This window comes from Zonotrichia leucophrys, chromosome 2, assembly GCF_028769735.1.
Source record: "Zonotrichia leucophrys gambelii isolate GWCS_2022_RI chromosome 2, RI_Zleu_2.0, whole genome shotgun sequence".
NCBI classification, from domain to species: Eukaryota; Metazoa; Chordata; class Aves; order Passeriformes; family Passerellidae; genus Zonotrichia; species Zonotrichia leucophrys.
In genome coordinates this window covers 142,205,243-142,228,800 of record NC_088171.1, presented here as the reverse complement: position 1 = coordinate 142,228,800, position 23,558 = coordinate 142,205,243, and positions in this window count along the sequence as shown.

Below are 23,558 nucleotides of genomic sequence, written 5' to 3'. Positions count from 1 at the left end.
CAGGCACCCTGATTAATGCTGCCTCTCCCAAAATGAAATATGCCATCTCAAGGTCAGCACATGGATGAAGAAGCACATCAGGCTGAAACTCCCAGCTTGCTCATATTGAAAGAAGGAAAAAGGAGTGCAGAGCAGAGGAAAGCAAGTGGTAATAGCAATGAAGATTACAGAGGAACTTAATTGGGATTACTGCCTGTAGTACAGTAAAGATGGTAGCTTTGTCTCTCGCTTTTTCTCTTTTAATTCTTTCTTAAAAAAAAACCTTGGCTGATAATTCTGCAGATTGGCACTGAACAGTGAGCCACTCTCAGTTCAGGAAGAAGTTCCTATTACAGTTGGCAAGGCATGCACATGGAAGAAAGTTCAAAAGCCTCCATAGGAAAATTGGACAAAAAGTACATGGTGTACAGAAGCTGCCTCAAATAGGGACCTCTAAGGGTTTTAGCTAACCTTGAAGGCAAGTGGAAGGCATTTAAATAATGTACAGATGAGGAAGGAAGGGAGCAATACAGCATGTGGGGATTTGAACAGGTTTTTGCCTCTAGATTCCTGGCAGGGATATTTTTAATGGTCTGTGGGAGTGAGGTTTTTGCAGGAAGTCCAAGGAGGCTACAGGAATTGGTAATTGCTTGCAGGAGCTTTGCTTCAGTGAATGCTGTGGTTTCATTACACCTCTGTAGAATCAGGCCCCATCATGTTTGTGAGTGACACCAGCTCAGGGCGCTGTCTAAAGGCAGTGGTTATTATTAGCATCCATGCACCGTGGATGTACAAGCTTTAACCACTCAGGCCCAGCCTTTGGGAAGAAACAGCCTGTGTTTAGCTGTGTACATTTGCAATGATTCATGAGATTGTCTGCAATCGCTGTAAAAATAGTACTTACGCAACTCTGGAGCTACTACTGAAATCCTGACATTATTGGGTCTTCCCCTCTTAGTCACACTCATTTCAATTAATTTCCATGCCACCAAGAGAACTTCATGCAGAAAAGGCATAAACCTGAAAGAGGAACTGGGGGAGTTAGGAAATGCAGCAAAAGGGGATGATCATTTCTTTGCAATTGTGATGAGGAAAGATTGCAGCTGTTATTCCCCTGTAGAAGTGAAATGTGCAAAGTCAACGAAAAAAGGGAGACAAATCTGTAGAGAGTGTTTTTCCTTTTTTTTTTTTTTTTTTTTGCCAAGCTGATGTTTTTCTTTACTTTTAAGCTGAGCAGCTAAGGCAAGGCTAGCAGGTGTAAAGGAACCTGTGTTTTTCCATCAATTTTTTTCCACTCAGCACCTATTAGTGCTGTCCAATCCCTTCTCCCCTTCCACCTGGGCCCTGCTCTGCACTTTTTGCTGTATTCACAATCTAGGGTGTGCCACCTCAGCTCCATACCCTGGTGTGGATCACTTGAAGGATGGCTCAGATCACACATAAGCACATTAGGTTTAGCCCAGTCACACATAAGGAACCTGTCAGACCTCATCCACTGAGCTGTGGTTCACACCTGAGGCCCTTGTCCCCCACACCTTGGAGATTTTCCCAGCCCAGACTTTGTATGTCCACCACAAAAGCACAAACAGACAGAGAAGAGAGAAGGGCTCCTTACAGTGTTCACAGCTACTTTTAAAAATCTTTCAAAGTAGAACCTGCAGGCCTGATGATGAGCACCTTTCCTATACTGGCAAAATAACTACAACTTCTGATAGATCCTTTAAACACATGGGTATTTGGTGCAAGGGCAGCTCCCTGCTGTGGAAAACACACAGGGTAGCCCACAGGCCCAGGCCATCAGGACAAGGGCACCTTTGGCACAAGAACTCTGAATTCCTGTTCACTTCCATATTAACTGAAGCCTGTGCTGTTACATACGCACAGAATTGCACTGGTGTGAAAGTTCAGCCTCAGCACTGCAGACTGGATTGGATTTGTTCCTGGTTTCTTTTACAGTACATCTGAAATCCAGCTGGAAATTTTAGAGCTCTGTGCATTTGGCCCACTGAAAAACAAGGCTTTTGGACCACCCTCTCTCAAAATGCCCATTGGCTGACTCTGGGGTAGAATATCATTTGTGTGTGAAGGAGGCCTAGATCAAGGCCTTCAGAAAGTTCTTGCCAGAAAGTTTGTCATGGGCAGTGAAGGAAACCCAAATGACAAACTGCTTTATGGAATTCAAATCTCCTCAACTCCAAAATCACAGCAAGGCAGGTGTGCAAAACAGAATTGAAAAAGGACCAGATGTACCTGGGCCAACTCATACAATAAAATGTGGTGCACAAGCCAAATTTGGGTCCCTTGTCACAATAATCTAATGTCTGCTTGAGTGTCACTGTATTACTACTGAGGCTTCCAGATAATTTCTTCACCTTCTCACTCTGGAATTCCTCCTAATTCTTCTTCTTGGCATGGAAATGGGATTTCAGAACTCAAGCTGCACAATACAAGCAAAAGCAGTGTCAGTTTCCTAATAGGGTAAATAAAGCCTTTACCTCACTGAACCAAAAGTTTACTCTTCAGGGCTACATGGTAGAGGATGCAAAGAAACGTGGGGTTTTTAGGAAACTAAGAATATAGCAATCTAGCACATATACACAAGACAGTGAAAGATCATTTAGCTGTACCCTTAGGTCTCTAACCTGTTAGACCTGCAGATGGTATGAAAAGGAGCATTTAAACAGACAGACAGAGTCAGGACAGAGCTCTGACTTGAAATGCAAACACTGAAAGATTCTTAGGGCCATCACATCAGGCTGGGTACCTTTTATATGAGCAGTGTTTCAAAAAAATTTACAAGATTAGATCACAGCCTCTCAGAATGCTTGATCAGACAGCACTGTAAAAAGCACAGCCCCTGAAACCTGCTCAAAAAATGAGCAACAGCAGAGATATGAAAGAGGTTGATAGGACATGGAGAAAAATCTCTTCTCTAATGTTTCCTATCCTTTCTAGCAGTGTGATGCTATTTAAGGACATTGGTATAATCTAGCTCCAAAATGCTTATTTCCAAAATGCTCTCCAAAAAGACAAGAGATGTAGCAGGTCAATGTTCTTGTTACTCACCTCTCTCCTGATACTGAGACAGAGAAATGTCCTTCAGAGAGACATCCTCTGTACCCATTTCATCGGGTCTCTAATGCAAACAGAGGTGGTGATTTGCATATAGACAGCTTTTTACTGGAAAATTGCACTCTCTTGCAGAGCAGAGAGCAGCCTTCCATTGGTAATTAATGATCCATGCTATGCAGCCAGCCAGCACTCAACACAGTGGTGCTGTACACACCATTCAGATGGGGCACAACCATTCAGGGGTCATGTTTTTCTGCCCCACAACTGGACTTTTGCAAGCAAGGCCCCTCATTAAAAAAAGGCTCAGGATTGCAGAAGAAAAAGAGAAGACCATGAAGAAGAACAGGAAGGATGACAGGGAACGATACAAATTAAGAAACATCTGGACAGCTAACTGTGAAAATATTCCCACATGTGAGACAAAGTAACAAAAAGGGTAAATCTCATTTGTGCTCCACTGATTCTCTGTGTAACAGCCTGACAGAGCTCTCTCTGGTCCAGAGTACAATCATGGACACCTAGTTCATGGCAATCAAAAGGCCAGAAGTATTCAGAAACAATCAAAACCTGAAGGAGCAGAAGAAAGTATAGGATACTAGATTTTCTCTGCACACAGGTAATCTTAGGCAAGGAGTAGACATTCACTGAAGCATCCATTACCCCACATGTAGGGACTCCTCTGAATGCCAAGTACTTCCCTTCCAGTCTGCTCCCAAGAAGGGAGCTCCCACTGACTCAACACTCAGAAGCAGGCATGGAATTTCCATGTGGTTTGGGTCCTCTTGCATGAGCTTCTTGCTTCAAACCTCATTGTCAGAAAGCTTTCTCCTGAAATCCATCTTCATATACACTTTCTCTGTCTGTCATCCTCCCAGGCTGCATATTTTCCCTTGGTCAGAGGGAAAATATGGGAAGGGAACTGTGACCAAAAAACTGTGTTTGCCCACCAACCACATTAGCTTTCCTTTAAAGGAAAAGGAAATCGCTCCCACCAAGCAGCACAGGCATGGGGAGCTCGGGGCAGAGGGAAAGAGAGCTGAGGTGTTCATGGCACAGCAGTGAGCAGTACCACTGGGAAGCACACAGTCCTGGAGAGCCCTAATGAAATACATTGGCACCAGTATAAACCATTGTCTCTCTGATTACAAAATGGCTGTGTTGAAATGACTGCCAGGCCCTGCTGAAACACCAAGCTCTTATATACCACTTGTCAGCCATCATTTTCAAAGTGCTTTCAGAGGGTGGGAAATGATTTATGCAAGGTCACTGAATAGAAACAAAATTAAACCCCTCTGTGTCTGAGTCATCTGCCAGCATCCTAACCACTGAGCTACTCCAGGAAACCCTGGCTTCTTTGCCATGTTAGCCATCTACAGCACGGGATACAGCAACAGCTACAGCTGTACAGCTGGAATATCCCCAGAGTTATCAGGACAGATTTAGTGGTGCAGTTCTGAAGCACTATATGTGAGAAACAGATCTTCTTTTCATGTGCAGCAAAGTGATGCAAATCACAGCATATTTCTCCACTGAAATCTATGGGACAGAGGTTCTCAGTAAAGCCACACTAGTATCACATTTACACTTAAGGTCGTCAAAGGAGGAAACAAATAATTTGTGAGATAGAAGAAAAACTGCAAACTCTACAGTTGCATGTGGTTAATGATCCTTCTGTGACCTTTCAGTTTAGCACCTTATCTTTTATTTAAACTATTTATTTAGAGAGAGGTTTTATATGAAACATACACTTGTATCCCTTTTCTTAAAGCATTTCAAGATTGAATTGAGATCTTTTGGTAAGGAAGTTAGAGAAAGAGACACAATGTTTTTCTCTAAGTAGGGTTACAGAGCTAAGCAGGGATTCTGCACAGTGAGGCACAAATTAAGCTGGGGAATAAGGCTGAAGTTTTGGCTGTGCCAAGTGACGTCAGGTCAGCCATATCATCACCCAGTTTTTGGTACTTTGCTTGGCTGGGGACATATTTATCTCAGCTCTCTGTATTGTGAATGGAAAGAGGTAACAATGCAAGTTACAACTTAAACTCAGAAGCAGACCTATGAAGAACTCAGGGTAATATGTCTATCAACTATAGGCATGTTCACTACTAAAGCTGGATGGCCTGGCTTTACTCCTTTGTCCAAGGTCACCCCTCTCTAGCACCTCCTTTTGTTTGACAGAAGAATCAGAAATCATAAAATAGTTCTCAAGAGACCAAAAGGTATTTTCTTAGAGGAATAGACTGGAAGACTGAATTGGACAAGATTAAAAAACAAAAAAGTAAACTAAACTTTCAATCAATGCACACAGTATTCAGAAAGCTCTGGAAAGCTCACTTTAATCTGCAGGGTATTTGCACATCATGTCACTTAGCAGGAGCCAGAAACTCAGGCTGAGGACATCACTTTGAATACCTCCTTGGGAAGCAGCTTCACCCAGCATCCTAACATGCTCACTCCCACCACACAGCCTCCACTGAAGTACTGTGTGTCACTCCCTTAGTTTGCTGAAGCTGTAAACTCATCCCGTTCAGTCTTCTGGGAACTGTTTTGCTGTTAAAAATGTAAATAATAGCAGCTAAAAAACTAACCCATAAAAAGCTTTGAAGTTTGCTTACAAACAAAATGCCTTCATAAACTCTCCCAATCATGTTTGTGCTAAAATATTGACTTTTCAGAGAGGTAAATATTTCTACATTTCTTATTGCATAGAAGCTCATTCCTGCTGTTTATTCACATGCCAAGGCCAGTTAGTACTGCTGCAGAGCATAAAATCCCAGGCTAGAGGCTTCAGTACAGTTCCCAGCTTGTTCTCCCTGAAGTTAGCCAGTGGCAATACTTTCTTTAACTTTGGGCAGAGCCAGGTTTTATTTGCCTGCCTGCAGTGCTTCTCTGTGCCTTACAGTGGGCTTCAAAAGCTGTTGTGGTCTTTAGAAAGAGGTTTTTTGCAAGTAGAGTGCTGATCTCTCTTGTGTCCTGTTGTTGGACTGTGGTGTCTTGCACAAGCCATTCTACAAAGTTCCAATGATTTGTTTTTCCAAGGTAACAATCAATTGTGGAGGATATTTGCAGCTGAGTCACTTCTAGCAAGGGCAAAAGGTAACGCCTGTTTGTGCAAGTGTAAGCCATATCCTTTCTTGGGGCTGTGCCATTTGACTATGGAGGGTGATTTTGCCCATCCTCCTCTCCCTTATATGTTGTTCAGGTTCTATTTTTCATTTCTTATTTGCAGAGCAAGGGAATTCTGCCTTCTTTTTTATTTTTAATCCAGTGGCTACATCTCAGAGTAACCATCTCAGGCACTGGACAAGTTTATATAAAGTACAGCTATCAATGCAGAGGAATAACCTCTCCTATCTGCCCTGGCAGAAAAGAAAATATTTCCCTAGAAAAAGAACAGACCAACCTATTGTATTTCCCTGACAAGTCACTTCCATATCCTCCAACTCACCTCACTCATTTCCAGCCTCTCAAACATCCTCCCTCTCTGCTAAGCTGGGAAAAGAAAGGCCAGAAACAGCACTGAACTCAGGCCCTTCCCAGGCAAGATAGACCAAAACCAGCATTCTCAGTCCAGGGCTCAGCCAGAAGATTGTTGGAGTCTGTGGTCACAGCCTTACTGCAGAATGAGGAAAAGCTCCTGCAGCTGAAGAGCTTTTGCATCAGGTTGAGGCAGGGAGGGAGGAGAGCTGCACAGCCACACAGATGCTGACCTCATGGTGGAAGGCACGTGCTTGCTGTGTGCAGGCTTGGCAGAGTGGAAACAGAGATAGGTCTTCCTCAGCCAAACCTTTCCTTTTCCCTCTCCTGCCCTCAACCCTTCTGCAGCCGAATGGCGGTGGTCAAACAGCCCAAAAAACAACAGGACTTAAGGTATATTGTAAGTCAGTAGTGGAGGTATGACTTGAATCAGCCTTCTGGATACTCTTGTTCTACACACAAAAAAGTCTCCTTGTCATGCTTTTTTTCTTTTTTATTCCTTTTGCCTGTTTTCCCTGATTCGTGTCCTTTTCAATCCCCATCCTCACCATTTAACCAGACATGTTACCTCCCCTCACAACCCCAGCAGGAGTTTAAGATGATTCCCCTTGCCAAGTTGAGATGGAGGATTTTGGGAAAGGTGAGTCAACTTGGCTGAATTCAAAAGTTCAGTGCAACACCTGCCTAATGCTGCTGGCTTACTTGCCAGGTAGAAAAATTAATTCAGAGCCAACTACTGTGCAAATGCAGTGGCAGATGTGTGGAATGGACAGATGGGCTGAAAATAAGGAGATCCATACCCTAATTCTCTATTTTTTTCAGAACACAGTCAGGAAGTTATTCTGTCTGCTGAATTTTCCCACATTGCAATGTCCCCCTTCCCCACACACTGACACACCTTTATGTAGCTTTGGGCTTCATTCCTGCAAACAAGGAAAGACTCATCTGGGATATGAAGATCGGGGGCAGTCTTGACTATAGTGAACGTAAAATGGTGGAGTGCAGGATCACGATGTGGACTTCAGGGTTTCTGCAGTTAAATGAGCAGCAAAAGGAAAAGCAGGGGAAATGTACACCTGGTGCTGAATGGGGCAGGAGGCCTGATGAAAAGGGTATGGAAAATGCCAAGGTACTTGGTGCCCATTTCACCTCACTTTTTACTGATGATGCCTGCCATCGGAAATTGCAGGGCCTTGAGATTAGAGGGAAAGCCTGGACCATGAAATTCTTACCATTGGTGGCTGAGGACCAAGTTAGGGAATTTAAAGCAAATATGCACAAGTCCATAAAACCTGATCCCCAAGTACTAAGGCTGCTAGCTAGTGTCATTATGAGGCTACTTTCAGTTATCTTTGAAAGGTCAGGGCAAACTAGCTTGTTTATGTGGGCTGGAAAAAAGTAAATGTCACTGTTATTTCCAACAAGAGCAAGGAGGAAGAGCTGGGGAACTACAAGTCTCATTTCTGTCACTGGGGTGGTGATAAAACAAATATTCCTGGAAATCATTGCCAAACATGAAGAACAAGAAGATGACTAGGCTTATTCAGCATGGATTTATGAAGAGGAAATAGAGCTTAAACCAAATAGACTTCTGTGATGAGATACGTGGCTTGGTGAATGAAGGGAGAGTAATGGATCGGTTTGGGATAGTTGTTTTTCTTCACTTTGGCAAGACTCTTGATACAGTATGAAGTCCTCACAGATGAACTGATGAAGTACAGATCAAACAGCTAGATAGTGATATAGACTGACAGTTTGCTAAAGTGCCAGAGAGTGATTACTGTCACAAACTCAGCTGGAGGCCAATCACTAGTGGTATGCCCCAGGGGTTGATACTGCAGCCAAAACTCCAAGATATTCATTGATGACCTCGATGATGAAGCATCATCAGGAATTGTTGCTATCTCTCTGCTCAGCTCTGGTGGGACACACTTGGAGTATTGTGTCCAGTCCTGCGTACACACTGAAGTCAATCCAGAGAAAGGTCATGAGGTTGATTAGGGATTGGAGCATATGCTCTATGAGAAGAGGCTGAGAAAACTTGGGCTGTTCACCCTGGAGAAGACCCAGAAGCATCTTATCCATGTGAATAAATTCCTTATTGGGAGTTGTTAGGAAGATGGAGCCAAACTCTTCTCAGTGGCATCCAAGGACAGCACAAGGGGCAATGCAATACATTCCAATAACTGAAAATAGAAAAGTGTGGTCAAACATTGGAGAAAGTTGTGCAGAGGCATTGTAAATAAACGAGAAGTACCTCAATATCTGGAGATACTCAAAACCTGACTGAATGTTGCTCTGAGCCACTGTTTCTGGCTGTCCCAACTTTGAGCAGAGGGCTGGGCTAAGCCATCTCTAGAGGCTCATTCCAGCCTCAGCCCTGATGTGATGCTGTGATATTGGATTACCTTAAATATGCTGCCCCATACACCCCAAGTAAAGCGAAGCAGAAGGATCTCTAAAATTGATTCTTCTTGTTTGACAACAAGGCCCTTTAAAAACAATGAATGGTACCTGTGTCATTCCTGTCCTGCTTTCTTAGCTTGTCCTTCAAGCTCTGCTATCGATTCTAGTGTTTCACTATCTTTATTCATTAAGTTGCTTGGGTTTTTTCCCCAATGAGTAACCTGAATCTTTTCTAATGAAATTTAAGCCACTCTAATAGTGCACTCAGTATTCATTTAAGAAAGATTAAGTCACTTTCTGTATTTAGGGAATGCTCTTGTTCTCCCTTTTAGTCTTTTCTAAGTTGAGTACAATTTTTGCAGTCTCAGCATGACAATACAATTCTTTCCAGATCTCTGATCATTCCTATTTCCCCCTTCTGGCCTCTCCTCATCTGACCCAAATCTTTACTGGAGTGCCCCAGACTCAACATAATCCTGAAGCCAAGGCCTCACCAGTGATAAGTGGAGCAGAAGGATGACTTCATCTGTCTCGCAAGCTGCATTCCTCTTACCAGAACCCAATACAATGTCTGCCTTTTTTGCAATCCCATGACACAGCTGATTCATGTTCAGCATGTGATCTACTATAACCCTAGAGTCTTCTCCAAAGAGAACTGCCAGCTAAACAATTGTTCCCTGTCCCAAATTGGTCTAGTTGCTCTATTTCAGCTCGGATGTAGCATTTTGCACCTGCACCAGTGAGCTCTTCCTTTTTCAACCTATTTCTGCAATTTGTCACAAAACATTTTGAATTCTGACCATGGCTTCTAGCATACACTCAACTTTGTCATCACCAGCTGGTTATAGAAGAGGGTGAACCAACATAGGCCCTTGCAGAATTCCACCAGCTAGTTTTCTAGATGGATGGTGATTAATTTATAGTTAAACTAATAGTGCACATGCACAAGCTAAAAGTCACTATTACATAGTGACTTATTCTAGAGAGCATTTGTCTGTCATGTCAGACTACATCACAACAAAAACCAAGATGGAAGATCCTTCCCTTCTCCCCATTCCCTAAACCATTAGCCCTACTGTAATAGGAAAGATCTGCTTTACATGACTTGTTTTTGATAAATTCATGTTGACTGATGCATATTTTGCACTAGCATACAATTTGTTTAATACTTTTTCCAGAGTTTTCCAGAGTCTGGAAAATGGACATCAGTCTGCCTCTTCCTTCTCTTCTCTGTTCCTCATTTTAAAGAAATAACCAGTCAATACTGATCAAGAATACCTACTTTATGGAAGAGTCCAGAGGAAAAGTATTCAGGAATTTGTGTCAGAGCTTCAAGGTGGAACCTCAGGACTGGCCAGGTCTGTGAGACTTTAATTCCAGCTCCAGGTCTCTGATCCATGAGTTGGCTCTCTTGTCTGGCATAAGACAGATGACACTGACCTACTTATGCATGAGTAAACTTGAATAGGACTTTCAAAATTCCCACCTCTAAATGTCAGTGCTTAAAAAATTATGTCTAACTAGCAGAAACTGATAACTCCTGTGCCAAATACTGGACAGATCAAGAATTTTCATATGCAGGTATCTTACACTTAGTACTAGAGAGTAATTGGTTTCAAAATAATATATCTATGTCCTGGCATTTCATTATGAATCTTTTCCTTATTACTGCTTTGCTTTATGGCTTTCTTGAGATAAACTGGTACATTTTATCAGAGGTCTCATTTATCAGATATAGTCTTAAAAGTAAATTATGCATTCCTTTGCTAAACATGTGCACTTCCAGGCCAGGCTGCCTTAAGCACTCAAACCAAATCAAGCTGCTCCAGGCTTTCCTGGATCTAATCAGTTAGAGAAAAGGGCAAAATCTCCCACTAAACTTTTCCTCTCTCTCACCTTTCCCCTGACTGGCAGGTTTTCTCTCCAGTTTTACACTCAATGGCTCCCAGTCAGGTTTTGTTTTCCAGCGGCCCAACTGTCACTGTCCCTGTTTTCCCAGAGATAACATTTCTGTACGTCAATGTTCACTATCTATCCAAGTCACATCCTTCCTTAGATTTTTGTTCCAGGCCTTTGCAGTCAGTACCTGTTGCAACAGGGGGTCTTGCAAACTTAGTTAGGCAACCTGATTGTGTTTGATGGAAGTATCTTGAGTAAACAGCTCGTTATGTACGTGGCCACTTGCTCAAGAGGTTGAACAGTTGCATTACTCATTTACACATGGGATGTTTTGAAAATAAAACCCAAAATACTGCCTTCTTATCAGATAGTGTTTAACTCATTCATGTTTGCAAAGGATGATTCTGAAATTCCCTTTCTAGAGTTCCTTTCCTCTTATGACTATTTATAAAAGGTGACCAAGTTTATGACAACCCGGGGGAGGTAGCTGCAATTAATCAAAGCACAACTGAAGTATTAACATCCTGCCTATCTGAAATCTCCCTCTAGTTTCAAATGAACAAGGCTTTCCTTTCCACTTCCTAGCCTAAATTGTTGCTCTGGAATGTTAAATATTTGACACATAACACTCCAAAGCTGGCAGTACTTCAGCAGGAGATAAAGTGACCTCTGGGAACTCTTTGCAACATTTTCAAGAGGTTCTAAAATCCTACGAGGACGTAAAAAAAAAAGGATCTTTACACAGAATAAGATTTTCATAATGATTAATTAATAAGCATTATATTCATTTTGCAAACAGATAAACTGAATCAGAAAACCCTCAAACTTAACTGCATACCTAAACTAGAGCCAACTGGAACTGAAGAACACTTTCAAAAATTTGACACTAATATCCTGATGCCCAATTAAAGGACTCAAAACCCCAACTTGAGTGTCTGCAATTACAAGTGAATCTGACAGAAATTCACTGCAATTCAGGATATAGCCTGGCCTGGGATTGTGCTGAATGATCAGCACAGCAGGAATGAGTTTGAAGAATGTTGTCTCCAGGTAATCACACTGATCAAGAGGGAACAGGCTATAATGAATCAAGTTGCATTTGAAATCTTCCTTGTTATTAATATGACATGAATTAAAGGGCAGTAGGGGAAGTAATAGGCTGAAAAATATGAAAAAGGCATATATTTCTAAAAGAAAAAAAATTCTTTTCTGATAGTGGGGAAAAATAAGGTTTTTGTTATAGAGCTAATTAGCACTATTCAAATAATCAGTTTAATTCACCTGGTGCTATGTTTTTAGTGCTGTAGACCAGAGGTCAATAGCCCCAGCTCCAGTCCTACATTTTTAACCATTCCTGTTCTTTTTCCCTGCTGGACTCTCAAGGATGTAACTTTCTAGCTTGGAAATTTTTCTCTGAAAAAAGGTTGAGTAGCCAATTTTCTTTACTCTCACATCCATCTGGCCAGCCACAATAAGCCACAAATTTCAGAAACTGCAATAAATATAAAACAAACAAACAAAAAAACCCATTCCAAACCACCATGGAAATAGCAAATTCAACTACTCCTATGGAATTATACTGCTTTGAACAGACCCCTGAAGCCAGGTTTTCAAGTGTTTATCATGCCCATTTGCTGCTACTTTCAAAAACAATAGATCCATATTGGGTGCTGAGCACCCACCCTCTTGTAAAGGCCTGGCATATGCAATTAGCATATTGCTACTAGCAACATGCTAGTATTGTGCACAAGCAACTATTGTGCAATCCTAATTACCTGTTTACACACACTTGAATTAGTGGTCACCACCAAAGGCCATGTCTATACTGGCAAAATAAATGTTCCTGGGACTATTTCTGGCCCTAAGGCCAACTGGCACGTCTGTACAATTAAATTCCCTTATCCATCAAGACAGAGCAGCCATATCCGATCTTTTCATTGAGAGCTGAATAGCCTGTATGGACTCCCAATGCTTTGGAATTGTTTGGAAGCCTTCTGGTTAACACCATCCAGCATTGCACAATGGAACATTTTAACTATTCAATACCGTGGATGATTGTGTATCAGAGGCCAGGAATGTGTGCTGCTTAATATACTAATATGGACGCAGCCTGAGAATCAGCTATGACCTGAAAGTCTCATGTTAGATGAAAATTATTTTTTTATTCAGAACAAAAATAAATATCCCTCTGTAAAACCAATGAAGACTGTCTATGCCTCTCTATAGACTTCATTCAATTTTAGCTTGCCTGCTATAAAACATATATATTTATAGTGCATATTGTTAGTATTTATGTTGCAGATTTTCCAAGGAACACTAGTCAGGGGCAAGAACCCTTGCATGAGCTGCAAATGCAAAACAAGAAGCGTCTGCTTCAAAGGTTGCAAATTCAAGATATATTATCAACATGTATGGGACTGACTGCCTTGGCTGATGCAGATGCTGATGCAGATAGATGGCAGCTCTCACTGCCCCTGCTAATCCCAGGCTTGGACACGTGGGAAGCACGGTGTTGAAAGATTCATTTGAGCTGGCCAGGAGCCAGCTCAAGTCCAGATGTAGTCTAGACAAATCAGGCTGTAGCTGCCAAGAGCCCGGGCTTGGGAGCTCGTAGGCAGCGCTGTGTAAATACAGCCCGGCTTCTCCAGCCTGCAGCGAGACAGGCCCTGGCTGTGCCCTGTGCTGTGCCCTGTGCTGTGCCCTGGCTGTGCCCTGTGGCTGTGCCCTGCCAGCTGGGTCTCAGCTGCCCCTGGCAGCCCCCCTGTGACACAGCACCGATCTGCTCCTGCCCGCATCGATCTCCTGCTGCAGCTCCCGGCCACTGGGGCTGGATGTGTCCACATCAGAGCAACTGGGTCAGTGTGCAACCACCTGCCTTCAGCCAGAGCTGGTGCAGGCTGCCAGACTCACCTGTAGGTTTCCCCCAGCTATTCCTGTTCTATGGGCAGCACCACAGGGCACAGGGACATGCCAGCGGTGGGGAGAGCCCGTGGCTAGTGCATGTGGCTGGGTCAGAGAGTGACAAGCTTGTGGCTGCACAAACCTAAATTAATCTTAGTACTTGGGCATAAATGAGGTTGATTTGTGCATGACACCTGCATGAATGGGAATGATATTTTCCCATAGTCATTAGTTTTATTATTGAAAATTATATATTTTATAAAAGAAAAAAAGGGAAGGTATTTGCTCTTTGTCATGCTCTTTCAAAAAAATTTTTTTTCTCTCTCTATGATAAACAAAAAAAAAACATCAGAAAGCAATCTGTAAAAATGACACAATTTGGTAGTAGCAGAAATAGAGTTTCCTGCATTCAGCATCACAGCCTTGGCTGTTGCTGGCCTGTTCACAGCCTCCCAAGGCACTGGTTGTATTCTCCATATCAATTTAAGGACTTCACTGAGCTACTGCTCCTGAGAAACTCCTGCTCCTGTAGCTCAGCTGTGGAGCCACTGTACATCCATGTGAGCCCCTTCCTATGGCTGCAATCTGGGGGCTGCTCTTGGCCTCAGGGCTGCTCATTCTGCAGCCTCCCCAAGAGCCTCTGCTTACCACTGCTTCTTCACAAGAAAAAGCCTTTAAATCTTAACTCCTCAGCTGAGTTCAGAACTGGGCATTTTGATGTCTTCCTCTACTGCAGACAAGCTATAGGGAAGTCTGAGCCCAAGTGAGGGCTGCCAGTTCTGCCCTGGTGGCACGGATGCATTTTGTGCTCATTTTGTGTTGTTTTGTTTTGTAGCACTGCTGCAGCTGCTGAGTTTCTGTGCTCAGTAACACTGTGTGATGAACCCAGGCTTGCAGTATCTCAGAAGGGCAGCTACAGAGTTAGTTCCTTATTCCCTCTAATTCTAGTGCTTCTGAAGGAGCTTGGAGTAATTAGCATTATTTACAGATATGGCAGGAGATGTTTTAGCATGCAGCACGCTGGAGTGCCTGTGCACAAGATGGAGACAGAGAAAAGCTGCCGCTCCAGGACTCTCCCATCAATCTGTGCTCTTGAAATTTGTGTTAAACTCTGCCTAGAGGAAAATTATTAGTCAGAACCCCCACCCACTCTCACAGTGAATGATCTCCATCAGGAGCAAGTACTGAGATATGCATTATTTTGTTTAAATTTAGTTCCAGGTTCAGATCCATGCCAGGGGCTGTGGTGTACTGCTTTCAGGAAAGGGCAATTCCCACTCAAACAGGTACTTGAGAGGAAGGAGGAAAATTGGCCAGCCACATGTGAGGGACAGTATGTGAGTGTTCATCACACAGGGACAGAGATGAGCCCCAAGCAGGTAAAGGAGGGCTTTATTCAACCAAGAACTACCAGACCAAGCCCTGAAAAAGAAGCAATCAAGTAATTTCTGGGAAAATGGGTAAATACTGCCATGCTCTCTTAGAGGATGTCCAGGCAGACTTTGAAACTATCTGGATCTACTGCGATGGATATCTCAGGGGTCTCAGAGCCTAAGAAGAATGGCAGCCCCTCCTCCTCCACATCAGAAGAAGCAGTACATGGTTGTGATGTCCAGGACAAATTCTGCAGCTCCATCCTAACGTAAGCAACGTTGGTCTCCATCTCCACCCCTCAGAAATGAGTCCTGGCATTTTTTCCCACTGTACATCTGTGCTTTTTTTCTGCATCTCCTGCCACACTGGCTGGGGCTCTAGTTGGGAGTAATTTTGAGATAATTGGAAACAATAAGGCTTTCTTCACCCAAGAGTGTGATGAGTGAACAGAGGGTTTTGAGACACCTCAGCAAGTGCCCCTGCACAACGCCAGCAAAGGCTCCTTGCCCAGTCTCCCTGCCTCCTCAGCACTGTCTCTGATGACCAGGGGAAGAGACTCTCAGTGATGCAGCAGCAGCACTCCAGCCCAGGGTCCCCGGGGCTCTCCCAGCCCTGCCACATCTCCTTTGGCTGTTACCATGCTCAGGTGCCAGGGCCTCAGGAATGCTGACCATTGCCACTGTAAGAGGTGTCCAGGGCTGGGATGTCAGGATGCCACAGCAGGCAGTGCCAGATGCATACCTGGGCTTTGCTGCAGTCCTGCCACTGGAGAGGTTCCAGTTTCTGCTGGTTTTCCTGGTGATTGGCTGTAATCCCAACATGGAGAGTCACAGAATGCCAGCACATATTGTCACAGGGCTGCAGGCAGGAAGGGCTTCCCAACTGCCCCCTGAGATCCTCACCTCAGCCTCTGTGTGGGCAAGGGCTGAGTTTCACCTCCCCAGTTCCTGAGGACCCCTGCACCCAGGGGGAATTTCCATCCACATCTTCACTGCCTCTGCTTCTGCCATCATCCCCAGTTGCACCAGTGACAGCCCCTGACTCAGAGGGACTCGCCTTCCTCAGGGTGAGAAATTACCTGTTCATCAGTGGGGTAGGCACAGGAGCCCAGCTCTGAACCCTGTCTTCCCAGAGCATCCCCAGCATGACACTTTCTGCCCTCTGTTTTGGTTATTAATCACAAGTTTTCATGGTTTTGGTTTTTTTTTTTAATGAAAGGCCCAAGCAGGTCCAGCTGTCAGCTATTCCTGTTCTCTGGGTTGGTGATCCTAGGGGAGATGTCATAGCTGGCAGCTCTCCTGTGTCAAACACAGGCACTGCAGAGGAAATAAAAGGAATCTTGCTGTCCTCCAACAGATAATTAAACATTTGCAAGCCAATTATTTTACCTCTTTTCCCAGTTCTTTTTTTTTTATAGAGACTACTTCACCATCACCTTCAGAACAGCTATTGCTTCTGTCCCTGCTGTGCAGCAGCCTGGCAGAGAGCAGCACTTGGAAGGAGAGTGCAGAGCAGCTTTGCCATAAGCATTGCATCCCTGAGAGATTTTTCATTTCCTCTCCAGCCCTTCCAGGACAACACAGGGTTCTACTTGCAGCCTCACAGACAGCCCACAGCATTAAACCAGGTATCAGCTGCTGCTGACAGGGTACTGGGAAACTTTGACACACAAGGTTTCCTCTGCCGACTGCAGAATCAAAAAATGAATGCATATAATGAATTTTACCTTATCAAGCTTCTCCCTGTGACTGTGCACAACAGTCACATCATGATATCCTGCAAGGGGACATTTCCTGTGAATAGTCAGGTTGTCAGGAAAGACAACAAAGCAAGTGAAGTGATAAATTAGGAGCAAATACTTGATGAGCACATTAGCATACAAGAACTTTTTTCTTTAATCTTCTATCAAACATTTAGTAACAGGGTGTGGGGGATATTAAATGAACTGCTGTTGCAGTTATTTGCTGGTGGAAGTTGATGCATGTGCTGGGAGGAGAGCAAACAGGCAGTGCTGGCCAGCAGGAGTAGATCTCCTCGGCCCTGCTGATGTCAATGCCTGCTCCCTGCATGGAAAAGATGCAACATGTGTTAGATAAGTGAGTCATCCCAGGTCAGGCCCACAGCCAGCAACTGCTGAGCTCTTTTCCAAGCTCTGCTACTGATTTGCTTGATGGCCTTTTGTGGGTTTGTCAGGCCAGAAATTTGTTATTGCACTCTCAAACTGCCCCTTCAGAAAGCAGCTGGTTTCTTGGCATTCACTGCTTCTCACAGCTTCCTAAAATATCAGCCTGTCTCTCTTATGCCCTTGCTTTCCTACCTGGATAATGGAGACAATTTCTCCAATGTATCCTAGTGGTGTGCAAACACAAAGATCTTGCCAAGACAAATGTGTAACATCAGGATCTCTAACCCTTTGCTGTAGGATGGAGATGTTTGAGTCACACAGACTGAAGCTACAGAAACACTGAACTCCATGTGGCTCAGTTCACCCCCTCAAGCATCCCTGGGCTGTTGCTTCCCCATTAATCCCCCATTAATAACTACTTTTTACATCTGTCACTTGGCCAACTCTTAGCTTGTACCAAATTCATCCTCTGTAATGTGAGCTCATTAATCAACCTGTCATGCAGTGGAGAAAGCCAAGAATACTGTGTGAACCAGATCTCTAATCTTGTCCAAAGGAAAAGGCAACAGGTTTCTATGACAAGACTTGCCTTCCCCCAAACCCTGCTGATTAGCATTGGTCCTATTTTTAACCTCTAATGGCTTCTTCTTGGAGGCCTGAATGAACTTTTGGTGATTGTGTTGAGGGAGACTGTCCTACTCACCAGCCTATTGCTCCCTGGAGTACCCTTTTTACATGTATTTAGTTCCAGAACTACTCTGTCAGTCCCCCATGTCTTTAGAATTCTCCTGGATTAGTAAATATAAAACTTTACCAAACATTTTAATCTTCTCCTTTAAGACATAAAGATAGCCAGGACAGATGATGTAAAAAATGTTTAATTTTAGCAGATGCTGCCTCACATCTCCATTGTTCCAGATGGTAAATGATGTACTCATTCCATCTGCAATATCATAAGGGATGAACATCCATCTTCTTCCCAAATGCAGAATAGAAATAGATTTTTTTAACACAGTTTGTAATTTTACCATCTGCATTTGGCAATTGATCTATACAGCCATGGGGATGAGTTTGGGAGAAGAGGCAGCATTGTTCCTGACATGATTATGTCAATGTTTTCCGCATTTCTTTCCCTCTCTTGGCTGTTGATAGTCTATTAATCCTTTGGTTTCCTTTTATCAATCACTTACATTGTTTTAACTTGTAATTTATCATCATCGTTGTTGTATTTCCTGTGGGTTTTGCCTGATTTATACATCATTTCTTCATGTTATATTGCTCTTTCTACATCTCTTCTGAAACAGGCTATTTCTTACCCCACATATCTATTTTCCGTCTCCATGATATCATGGTTTGTTGAACAACCAGTAGAATAGTCTTGGATATTTTCCAGTTTTCATTAACACTTCACATTTTATGTTTATGTTCCTAGTCAACTATGCCAGCAACAGTTTTAAATACATGCAAACACACACATGCATGAACACATAAACACAGCACAACCTTGACTACTCAGACATAAGAAGACCAAACCACAAAAAGGTCACGTTAGCAATAATTTGTATGAAGTGGGAACGCCAAAGAACAGACTTGGCAATGTGCTGTAATGACATCAAAGTGAGAGACTGCATTTAATCCACCCTCAATATGGTGAATAGGCCTTCAGTCATGTCATTACTAAAAAAATTTGTCATCTTTGTCTCCTGGATGGTGGTCTCTGCTGCTCCACAGAGGTCTCAGTGAAGTAATGGGACCCATGTCTCTTAGAAGTTACAGCCTATCAGCCTGTGCTTGGGCTTCTGACAATGACACACATTCTTCAGGTCTGCTGATTTCACCAAGGGCACCAGCATCACTTACATTTTCTCCTGAAGAGGTTACAGCCAGAGATTTGACCGCAAGGTTGCAAGGGCTTACCTTGCCCCATGGCTACTAATATTTCATTGGCAGAAACCCAATCTTCGATGCAATCTCTTCCAGTCTTACCAGGCCATGCTCTTGTCTATGGCTTAACTGTTGTTCCACCACAAGCTTTGCCAAATCCTCCACCTCCAAGATACCATCTTCATGGACAAGCCCAGATGTCTGGAGCATTAAAAGCCATTGATGAAGTGAAGATTGTCAAGCATTATAGATGCGGAGATCCTCCTCCCCACACAGGGCAGCAATAACATCCCATTGGGTTTTGGGTTCAACTTTGTTTGTATTTCTGAATATAGAAACATATGGGTATTTATGTTCACAGATATGTCTGCACACACTGCATACATAGGCTGATAATTAGTGCTCTAATCTACTTGAATGAGATAAATGTAATTTGATTATGGCCTGTGGTACAAAAACAATTTCTAATTTTTAGATTGAGCGATTAGTCTTTTCATTTCTGTCAGAAGGAGGATCTCTTTTGAGCTAGCCAGTGCTCTTTGAAGTTTAAGCAATGAACCCCTACTCTTTTAAACTCTGGGGAACTGCTGTTTTCTGTATGAAATGATCCAACTAACAGTGAATTAAAATCCTAGTGTGGTTTCCTTCTCTGAGCTGTGAAGAGGTGACTGGAGGACTGAACGCCCTGTTCTCTTGTGCAGTGTGGTGGTCTTTTCAGCCACCCATCAGTATGTCATTTCCAGTTTTATTAAGTGGAACTTCACTCCATAAATCACGTCTCATTTCTTGCAGTACCAGAAGGAAGACATTTCCTGCTGGTACTGGGCACAAATGCTGTGCAGGCTTTTAGAGCTTGGCAGCTGTACAGAGCCCATCCTGGTGCAGGAGGACAGAGGTCTTGGGTTTCTGAGAGCATCAAAATACTTTTGACTCTGCCCCTTTACAGCTGACCTGAGTAGACTGCATGAGTCCATGTGGATGCTGTTCAATTGATTCAAATTAGGAAGGAAGGTAAAGGTAACAGCAGCAAGAGAGGAGAACAGCAGACCAACTGCTCCAACATGCCTTTGCTAGGCACTTACCTCAGTGCCTAGAACACCTATGTGCAGTCTGGGATTGAGTTTCTGTGTGCTTTTCAGGTTGGATATTTACCTGTACTTAACAACTACGCATCAGTATCTGCTGCATTACCCCCTCAGTGTCCCAAACAGTCCCCTCAACAGTACAGTAAACAGTTGCTTTGTCCTTTGTCTTTATTAGTCCCACAGGAGACAATATTGCCTTTGCTCATGACCCTGTGCTCCTGCTGGCACGGCTGTGCTCCTGCCAGAGCACGTATTGGTTCCTGAGCTCAGGGTGCTTACAATGTGTTTTGTTATGTGCTGACACAGACACACACACGCTGCCTTTCCCTAATGACGTGAGGCTCTCAGAAAACTGAGAGCTAAATTCCAGGTGGCCATGGGGGCTATACAGGATCCAAAGCACTGTAGGATGTCTCCCTACATCTCAGAGCTGATTTCAAAGGAACAGAGAGGCTAAAGCAAGGGTGGGAAGGATGAAAGTAAACATGGTGATTTACAGGCCTAAACAGTCTTCTGCCATTGATGCTCCTGATGTGGCTTTCTCTTGCCAGAGAATGGTCTTTGCCTAGCTGAGCTGCCCATCCTGAGAGCATGAGGGTATCTGAGCTCCCTCGGGTCCTGCTCCAAATCCCTACTTATGGTGACATGGGGCCTGCACTCCGCTAGCTTCGGTTTCATCATTCCACACATCTTCTGGCGCAGGCAGGCATGGGAAGCAATTCTTGGCAGCTGCCTCTGGAACCACATTAGTACTGTACTATAGGAGTTCCTGCCACTGAGATGTCCTCATCTTCATCTGGCTCCGTCAAAGGGAGCCACTGCCCTTCCTCCCGGAGAGACCACAGTAGGAGCACAGCAGGTACAGAAAGGAAAGCCCAGCATCGAGAAGGGATAGACATCTGCCTCAGCTGGGAAGCCTGGCTGTCTACAAAGCAGCTTAAAAGGTTATCCTAGGTAAAAGGAGGCAAACAAAGCAAACTTGTGGGCTTGTTTCCGTGGATACTTGCCTGGAAGTGGAGGCATCCTTTAGAAGTCTTCATAGCCGCAGTGCCATGGATTGTTATGAATCACTTGGGACAAATACATCCTCAAAGCAACAATGACTTTTTAGTCCATTGTAAGTAGCTCATGTGTTGATGTTTTAGAGAATAACATTGCTTAATGTGTTTATACTTTCTGAAGGATGACGCAAGAATGTCTCTTTATAAGGTAACAGCTCTTGTGGAAGAATCCATATGGCAGGTACAGCATTCACAGCACTATTATCCAGAGCATCCTCATGCTGTTCTCATTTGCACAGGGCTTTTTTCAGGTGTTTGGACGTATACTTTGTCACTATTAATACTTTTTTACTCCAGCAGATATGTGCACGGAACCCTTTTACAGCTCCTTCCAATTTTGCTTGCCGCAGGGGCAAAACATTTTTCAGAACTTCCAAAAAAAATTCAGTGTTCTCCCTTATGTGTGTTTATGTAGCCTTTCATCAAAGACTATAGAAAGAGGCCATGTGGTCTTGTGGCTAGATCAAAGCTAGAAACTCCTGAGATCTAATCTGGGCTGAGCCAGTGACTCACTGGGTGGTTTTGGCAAGTCACATGATCTGGTTGCTCAAGTTCTATCCAGCTGAAAAAAGCAGGAGAAATACATGCAGAGTCCAACCTGAGCTTTCCAGCACAGATGTATTTACAGGAAATAATCTAAATTGATATACCACACTGTATGCTGCAGTTAATACTCTGTAACAAGGATACCAAGCTTCTGGCAATACATACTGACTTTGGGCCTCTGGCTCTTTCTTTGCATCTGCAGCTCTCAAACAATCTCAACACATGCAGGACTGCCTGAAGAAAGGTATATAAGATATATGGGTGCAATCCCTGTGAGTGAATCCTTAGGATCTGACTCTGCAGTAACACTTTTCACTCCATTTTTAACCCACCTCCAGCAGTGGGTTATCACACCTTGTCCCCTGCACTGGCAAAGGAGTGTGTTCAGTTCTCCTTCCAGGCTGACTAGATGAAAGAGTTGGGGCTGTTCAGCCTGGAGAAAAGAATACTCTCAGAAGACCTTGTAGCACCTACCAGTGAACTACAAGAGAGCTGGAGAAGAACCTCTTGCAATGGCATGTAGTGATAGGATAAGGGAGAATGGATTAAACTGAAAGAAGGTATGTTTAGATTGGACAGAAGGAACAAATTCTTTACTGTAAGGGTGGTGAGACAGTGGAACAGGTTGCCCAGAAATGTTATGAATGTCCCACCCCTGGCAGTGTTCAAGGCCAGACTGGATGGGGCTTTGAGCCACCTGGTCCAGTGGGAATTGTCCCTGCCCATGTTGGAACCAGATGATATTTTAAGGTCCCTTACAACTCAAACCATTCTGTGGTTCTATGATTCTATTATTTTATTACCCTTTTACAAGACCCTCTCAGGACTCAGTGTGTGAGGTGCACAGGTCCTTCATGCATGCATACAACAGCATTTTTGCTTTGCTTGTGCCTGCAGCCCGTAATGCCGCTCTCAGGTTACATCTGAGTGGGAAAAGCCCAACACAGCAGCTGCCTGATCCCAATCTTCAGTCAGTATTTATCCAACAATTCCTCCTGGAGAGATTCTCCACTGGCAAACAATTTCCCTGATGTCTTTTTCCCTTACACCTGTTTTGAGGCTGAGACCATTCAGAAGGCAATCCTGATCCCAATCTATATTGTGATCCTTTCAGCCCAGCACAGGATGGTGTGAGCAATCTGTTTGCCTGACAGTCATCATACCTGAAGGATGATTGTGTGCCTGAGGTTACCCTGCCATGTGCAGTGCTGTTGTGTCACAGGCCAGGGGGTAGGAAGGGGAGTAAAAGGCTAAAAGTAAAAAGTTCCTACACAAATCCAAGATTTTCACTATTACTGAAGCCCTCCCATTGTCTGCTTGAAAGCCCAATTAATGAGTCCTAGGGTGTTCTTTGCTTTCATTAGACTGGGTGCACCCTCAGAGTCATGCAAGCACATGCCTTGCTACCTCTTTTCCTCCCTTCCCCAAAGTGAATAACCCAGGAGGCTGAGCTGCAGGCACTTATTGAAACAAGGGGAAGCAGGTGCAAAGTGGCCAATGGCCTGGCATCACCCACACCACTATAAAATACAACCATCACTCCTGGTATCACCTGGGAGATTCCCTTCCTCGGTGGCTCCAGTCCCAGGTCTCCCCTCCACACCTTCACTCTTCCTCTCCCTGCCAAAGCACTGGTGGGTTCTCGAGCACAACACACACCCTAACACAGAGCAACATTTCCAGTGCCAGAGCATCTCATGGTGCTGAATATGGGTGTTCCCATGCCTCTTAAACCTCCATGGGCTGGCT